This window comes from Saccopteryx bilineata, chromosome 2 (genome assembly GCF_036850765.1).
Source record: "Saccopteryx bilineata isolate mSacBil1 chromosome 2, mSacBil1_pri_phased_curated, whole genome shotgun sequence".
In the NCBI taxonomy this organism is placed as follows: Eukaryota; Metazoa; Chordata; class Mammalia; order Chiroptera; family Emballonuridae; genus Saccopteryx; species Saccopteryx bilineata.
Window position 1 is genome coordinate 297192160 of NC_089491.1, and position 6404 is coordinate 297198563.

Genomic DNA, 6404 nt, shown 5'->3' on the forward strand with positions numbered 1-6404 from the left:
TCCTGATGTCATTAACAAGGGGACCAGGAGGGGTACAATGACTCTTAGAGTTGAACTTTGAATTCACTGAGTATTTATGTCAAGTCAATCTATTAAGTAGCTCATTGAATGTTTCTTTCACTACTCTACCAGGTGGAAAGTGTGACAGTATTTATTAGATTTATTCAGGAAACAGAAGCCACAACTTTGCTTGTCTGGATGGAGCGTGTGCATTTTTAAAGCAGGCATAATAAACATAATCTGTAATGCTGCTCGATAAATTGTCCTCTCTGTGCATATACAGACTGCTTCTTAGTGAGATCAGCAGACACAAGGACACAAGGCTGGGGCCACATACCTGGGGGGATGCTATTGGAGGTATCCCAGGGAGGTGCAATTTGAGCACAAGTTAGGAGAGGAGACCCCTGGACAGGCAGTCAGAGAGCAGAGAAAAGAAATGAGAAGGTTTAAGCAAAGCATGGGAGAAGGCCTCATTCGTTTGCTCAAGGATCCGCTATTAAGCTCCTGTTGTATGCCAGAAGCTGAGCCAGGAACTGGAGAGTCACAAAGACATTCCATGCCTCATGTGGGTCACTCTCCAGGGAGAGGCTGAAAGGACGGCACTTCCCTCCTGCCATCCATAAGGGAGCCCTGTGGATAAGTGGCTTTGAGAATAAGGTGTTCAAAATACTCTTGCTGCCCTGGCCAAGCGGCTCAATTGGTTGGAGCGTCATCTCAATACACCAAGGTTGCCAAGGTTGTGAGTTTGATCCCTAGTCAGGCAGGGCACATATGGGAATGCAAAGCTAAGTGGAACAACGAATGAATGTCTCTCTCTCTCTCTCTCTCTCTCTCTCTCTAAAAATTAATCAATAATAATAATAAAAGAGTCAACCAATGATATATGGGTGGGTGGAGCAGCAGGTCAATCAATATTTCTCTCTCTCCCTCTAAAATCAATAATAATAATAATAATAATAATAATAATAAAAGATCAAAATACTCCTGCTAATGCCTTTGCTGCCCTGCCCTCCGCCCTCCGCCCTCCGCCCTCTGCCCTCCGCCCTCCGCCCTCCACCCTGGGGAGCCTGGGATGTGGATGTGGCTCATGGAAGACCAATGCTGTGCATCCGTTTCCCCATTCAGATTTATCGTAGAGAGAAGGGAGCAGCATCTGTGCTTGGAAACAGGTTCCCAGTGACATGCTCAGTTGCCCATCTCCTCCACCCCACCCTTAACACACACACACACACACACACACACACACACACACACACACACACAGGCTGATGTGTCTAGAGCCTGAAGTTCAAGCTGGGACATGAGTTCAAGTGGCATCAGCGGCTGGCAGGGAGGACAACTTCGAAGGTTTTTACATGTTTCTCATCAGACATCTGATTTATTATTTTGCAGAATTTTCCACCTGCAAATTCACTTTCATGGAGCATAGCCCCTCACTGAACAGTGGGGGACCCGGGGGTCAGAGGGGAGGGCTGGCTTGTGACCACACAGAGCCAGCTTTCAGCAGTCACCTGACGGCTCTCAATCACTCTGTGCAAGGCTGGCTGCTTTCCAGCATGCAGGAAAGAATTAATTATTAATATTTATAACACCCCAGAAACTGATATCTGTGAACCATGAGACCCGACACTTCTTCTCCATCATCCAGCTACTTAAGCGTGGTTTCAGCTGGATCAGCGTAACAGACTGGTAGTCTCAGAAGGGGAGAGTCGTGAAGGCTTTTATCAGCCATTCCTGAGGGGCGAAGGCCAAGTTCACAGCAGGCAGTGGTAGCGTGGGAGCTGATAACGCTCTCTAAGAAACTCAGATGCCTTCATCATGTGTGAGGCCTGGGCCTGATTATGTTCCCTTTCCTGGAATTAATTGTCCCTTACCTCTGGGTTATGTAACTTCAGTTTTTAAAGCACTTTCACCAACACAATCTCAGCTGATCTCCAAATGATGTGATGACTGGATTGGGCAGATAGTTGTTCTCAGGGGAAAATAAAGATTCAAAGAGGGAAGTGACTCCCCCAAGCTCAGGTATACCCAAGGACTCTGTCCTCAACACTGCCCACCTGGAGGAATCCATACCTGAATCCCCTTTTTAATTCAGGGGTGAAAAGTACAGTCCTTGAATGTGTTTTGGGGCTGTCTGTAAGTCCTCTGGATATAGCAGCAGCATTTTGGGCATTTTTCTGAGCGTCCATGGTTCTCACTAGGACAGGAAGACCCACTGCTTTATTATTATTTTTATTTATTTATTCATTTTTAGAGAGGAGAGAGACAGAGAGGAAGAGAGAGGAGAGACAGAGAGAGAGAAGGGGGGAGGAGCTGGAAGCATCAACTCCCATATGTGCCTTGACCAGGCAAGCCCAGGGTTTCGAACCGGCAACCTCAGCATTTCCAGGTCGACGCTTTATCCACTGCGCCACCACAGGTCAGGCAAGACCCACTGCTTTAAAACAACAGACCAAAGCCCTGTCTGTGCCACTGTCTGCAGCTGTATCCACTGGATGTGGCCTCCTCTTGTTGGGCTCTGGGGTTTGCTGGGCACAGTCATGGCCAGGAGCTGGGATGACCAGGCACTTTGCTGAGCTCAGGTGTTTGGTGGCCTTTGAATCTGGGACTATCTAGGCAACAGACACCAGGCTGGGAGACCTGTGACGCAAAGGCCCCACTACAATAGCAACACCAAGGAATAAAGGTTACAAGAAGTGCACATTATTCATAATAAAAAATCTGCCAGGCCCTGACTGGTTGGCTCAGTGGTAGAGTGTCGGCCTATTGTGTGGATGGATGTTCTGGGTTCAATTCCCAGTCAGGGCACACAGAAGAAGCAACCATCTGCTTCTCTACCCCGCCCCCTCTTCTCTCTCTTTCTTCTCCTGTAGCCATGGCTCAATTGGTTCGAGCACTTCGGCCCCTGGCACTGAGGAGGGCTTTGTGAAGCCTTCACCTCAGGCCCTAAAAGTAGCCTAGTTGCAAGCATGGCCCCAGATGGGCAGAGCATTGACTCTAGATGGGGGTTGCTGGGTGGATCCTGGTCGGGGTGCATGCAGGAGTGTGTTTCTCTATCTCCCTTCCTCTCACTTGGAAAAGAAGAAAAAACTGCCAAACTACACTAAGAAACATTAAATAGATGCTAAAACATGCAGCTTTGAGAAACCTAAGTACTGTAAAGTGCCATTTGCCCAAATGTGTATTTTATGCAATCCTAATAAAAATTTTCAAGGTTTTCTTTTCTTTTCTTTTTTTTTAAATTTGTCACAATGACTTTACATGAAACAATTCACCTGGAAAAAAAAATAAAAGTATGAATAGAGTCATGATATTTCAGGGAAGAATATAACAGAGTGCTTCTGCACTCCCAGATATTAAAACACATTAAAAGCTTCAGGTATGAAACCAAGAGGAATGGAGGAAGGACAGGACGCTCATTGAAAAAGAAGAGAAAGCCCAGGAAAGAGCTTAGGTATTAAACAAAATTAATAGTATGTGATGTCAAACCAGCAGGTGAAGATTAGTTGTTTAGTACATGACTTTGGGATAATAGGGGAAATAAAGCTAGATCCCTACCTCGTCCCACATACCAAGTAAAACTCAAAATCTCCATTTCTTTACAGTAAGAAGGGATTTATTTCCTGCCTCTTAGCATGATTAGAGGGGTTACATGAGATAAGGTGTGTGAAGTTCTTAGCCTGTGTTACACACAGTAGCCACCCAGTAAACATTAGCTGGTATAATTATTAGTGTTGTGATTTATCCGAATGGATTATAATTCACACATATAATGGCAAAGCCGTCACATTACTAAAAGTTCAGGCTAATAATTCCCTGATCTTGAGGTGGGCACGGTTTTTGCAGAAGCAAGGGAAGAAGCCAGCAAAGGCAGGGTGTGCCAGGGGCCTTAGGACGTTCCTACCTGGGACCCAGCAAGTCCACTTCTAGGAGGTTCAGTCTAAGCATGTTCTCAGAAGAATGTGCCAGGATGGTCACTAAACAGTTTTTTTTTTTTTTTCTTTTCATTTTTCTGAAGCTGGAAACGGGGAGAGACAGTCAGACAGACTCCCGCATGCGCCCGACCGGGATCCACCCGGCACGCCCACCAGGGGCGATGCTCTGCCCACCAGGGGGCGATGCTCTGCCCATCCTGGGCGTCGCCATGTTGCGACCAGAGCCACTCTAGCGCCTGGGGCAGAGGCCACAGAGCCATCCCCAGCGCCCGGGCCATCTTTGCTCCAATGGAGCCTTGGCTGCGGGAGGGGAAGAGAGAGACAGAGAGGAAAGCGCGGCGGAGGGGTGGAGAAGCAAATGGGCGCTTCTCCTGTGTGCCCTGGCCGGGAATCGAACCCAGGTCCTCTGCACGCTAGGCTGACGCTCTACCGCTGAGCCAACTGGCCAGGGCCACTAAACAGTTTTATAAGAGCAAAAAGTAGGAACAACCTAAATGTCAAAAGGGAACTAATTTTGCCTGACTAGGCGGTGGCGCAGTGGATAGAGCATTGGACTGGGATGCAGAAGACCCAGGTTTGAGACCCCGAGGTCACCAACTTGAGCGCGGGCTCATCTGGTTTGAGCAAAAAAAAAAAAAAAAAAAGCCCACCAGCATGAACCCAAGGTCGCTGGCTTCAGCAAGGGGTTACTCAGTCTACTGAAGGCCCGCGGTCAAGGCACATATGAGAAAGCAATCAATGAACAACTAAGGTGTTGCAATGCACAATGAAAAACTAATGATTGATGCTTCTCATCTCTCTCCGTTCCTGTCCATCTGTCCCTGTTTATCCCTCTCTGACTCACTCTCTGTCTCTGTAAAAAAATTAAAAAAAAAAAGGGGGAACTAGTTTTAAAAAAACCTTCTGTTTGATTATATGGTGGACTACTATGCAGTCATTAAAAATGAAAAAATCATCTCAATGAACATTAATTGATTGATTTGGGGAAATGCTTAGGTTAGAATGCTAACCATGACCCAAGTAGGCATATACAGTATATCTTGGATGCACCCAGATGTATACTGAAATGATTATCTCTGAGTGGTGGGAATAACCCAATTTGTTTTTCCTTTAATCTTTGCAAATTCACTATATTAAACCTGCTTACTTTATGATTCTACCAGATTTAATTTTTTTTTAACATCAATTTTACAGTTTGAAAACACTGGGCCTTGTCAGATAATTTGTGCCTTTAAAAGTTATTTACTGAGTAGAGATTTTTACAAAACATCCATGTCCATCCTTGCTTCTCAAACTGGTGGACATTTAGGATTTCTGCTAATAGGTCATCACAGGAACATGTCCATAATTTTCTTGAATCATCTTTCCAAAGACATTACTTTTCTAATACAACAAGTCCAAATGAATTGTGGGAGAACTAGAAAATGCTTATAATTTCTCTTTCCGGAGGGTCAGGAGTCCCCCGCGGCATGGACCCAGGCGGTGGCTGCTGGGGCGGGTCTGTCTGAGATGCTCATCGCCTTTGGGAGAAAGCTGCGCAGGCCCACGGCGCTAAGTTTCCTTTGTCCCTGCCCCCAGGCCTGAGTTGGCCAACTGTGTGCTGGGTTTCTTGGGAGTTCAAAGTCTCCAGTGTCACAAGTCCCTAGAGTTAAAGATTTCCCCCAGGTGGAGACGCTCACTTCCCAGAAGCCTCCAACGCAAACATCGATAAGCAAATGAGCCTGGAGATGCTGGCTGGTAGCAGCGTGGGGCCGATGCCAGGCTCAGGAGGTGTCAGCCCAGGGAGCCGGGTTTCCCACTACACAGGCCTGTTGGGGCAGCTCCTTCCCAAGTATCTCTTACCCCCTCAGCAGCCGTCCCCTCTGGGCAGGATGAGGCACAGAAAATGGAAACCCCGCTTGGCCAGGTGAAACTTGGCTGGGATTAGGGGTGAGGATGGGGGTGGGGGATGGGAGGAGGGACAGGCTGGGCTGGAGGGAGGAGGGAAGCTGGGCTGACGTCATGTGCCGGCACAATGCCAAGGCCCAGGGCGTTAACTGTGGGGGCATCTCACCAGGGCAGCCTGGGTCTCAGGCTGCCTGAGGGACCTGGGAAGCAGACTCCCGGGTGCCAAGCCTTGGCTTATCCCACACTTTCTGGGCCACGGATATCAGCCCACGCCAAGCGCTCTCGGGGCACCTGGGGCAGTGAACTTGCCACTCTCAGCCCTGCTCTGACTGTGGGCTGCAGCCCTAACCGAGGTGTGGTTTATGAAAGACCCGGAGTGAGGACAGCCTTCCAGCCCCGTGAAGGGGACGGGTACAGGACAGCTAGCATTCGCTTACAGAGCCTTAACTCTCCCTGCGCCCCTGTATTAGTTGCATATACTCAGCTCACATTTCTCATCACAATTACTGCATTACCCCCATTTCACAGATGAGGAACCTGAGGCTTAGACATGGTCAGTGGAGACAGGAAGGTCACACAGCT

At 47.9% G+C, this 6404-nt stretch overlaps 1 non-coding gene across 1 annotated transcript; it reads left to right on the top strand.

The window, feature by feature from the left end:
* Positions 1 to 2728: 2728 nt before the first annotated feature.
* On the top strand, positions 2729 to 2808 carry TRNAN-AUU (transfer RNA asparagine (anticodon AUU)). The gene has a single exon. It is a non-coding gene; the product is annotated as a tRNA-Asn (tRNA).
* Positions 2809 to 6404: the final 3596 nt, after the last annotated feature.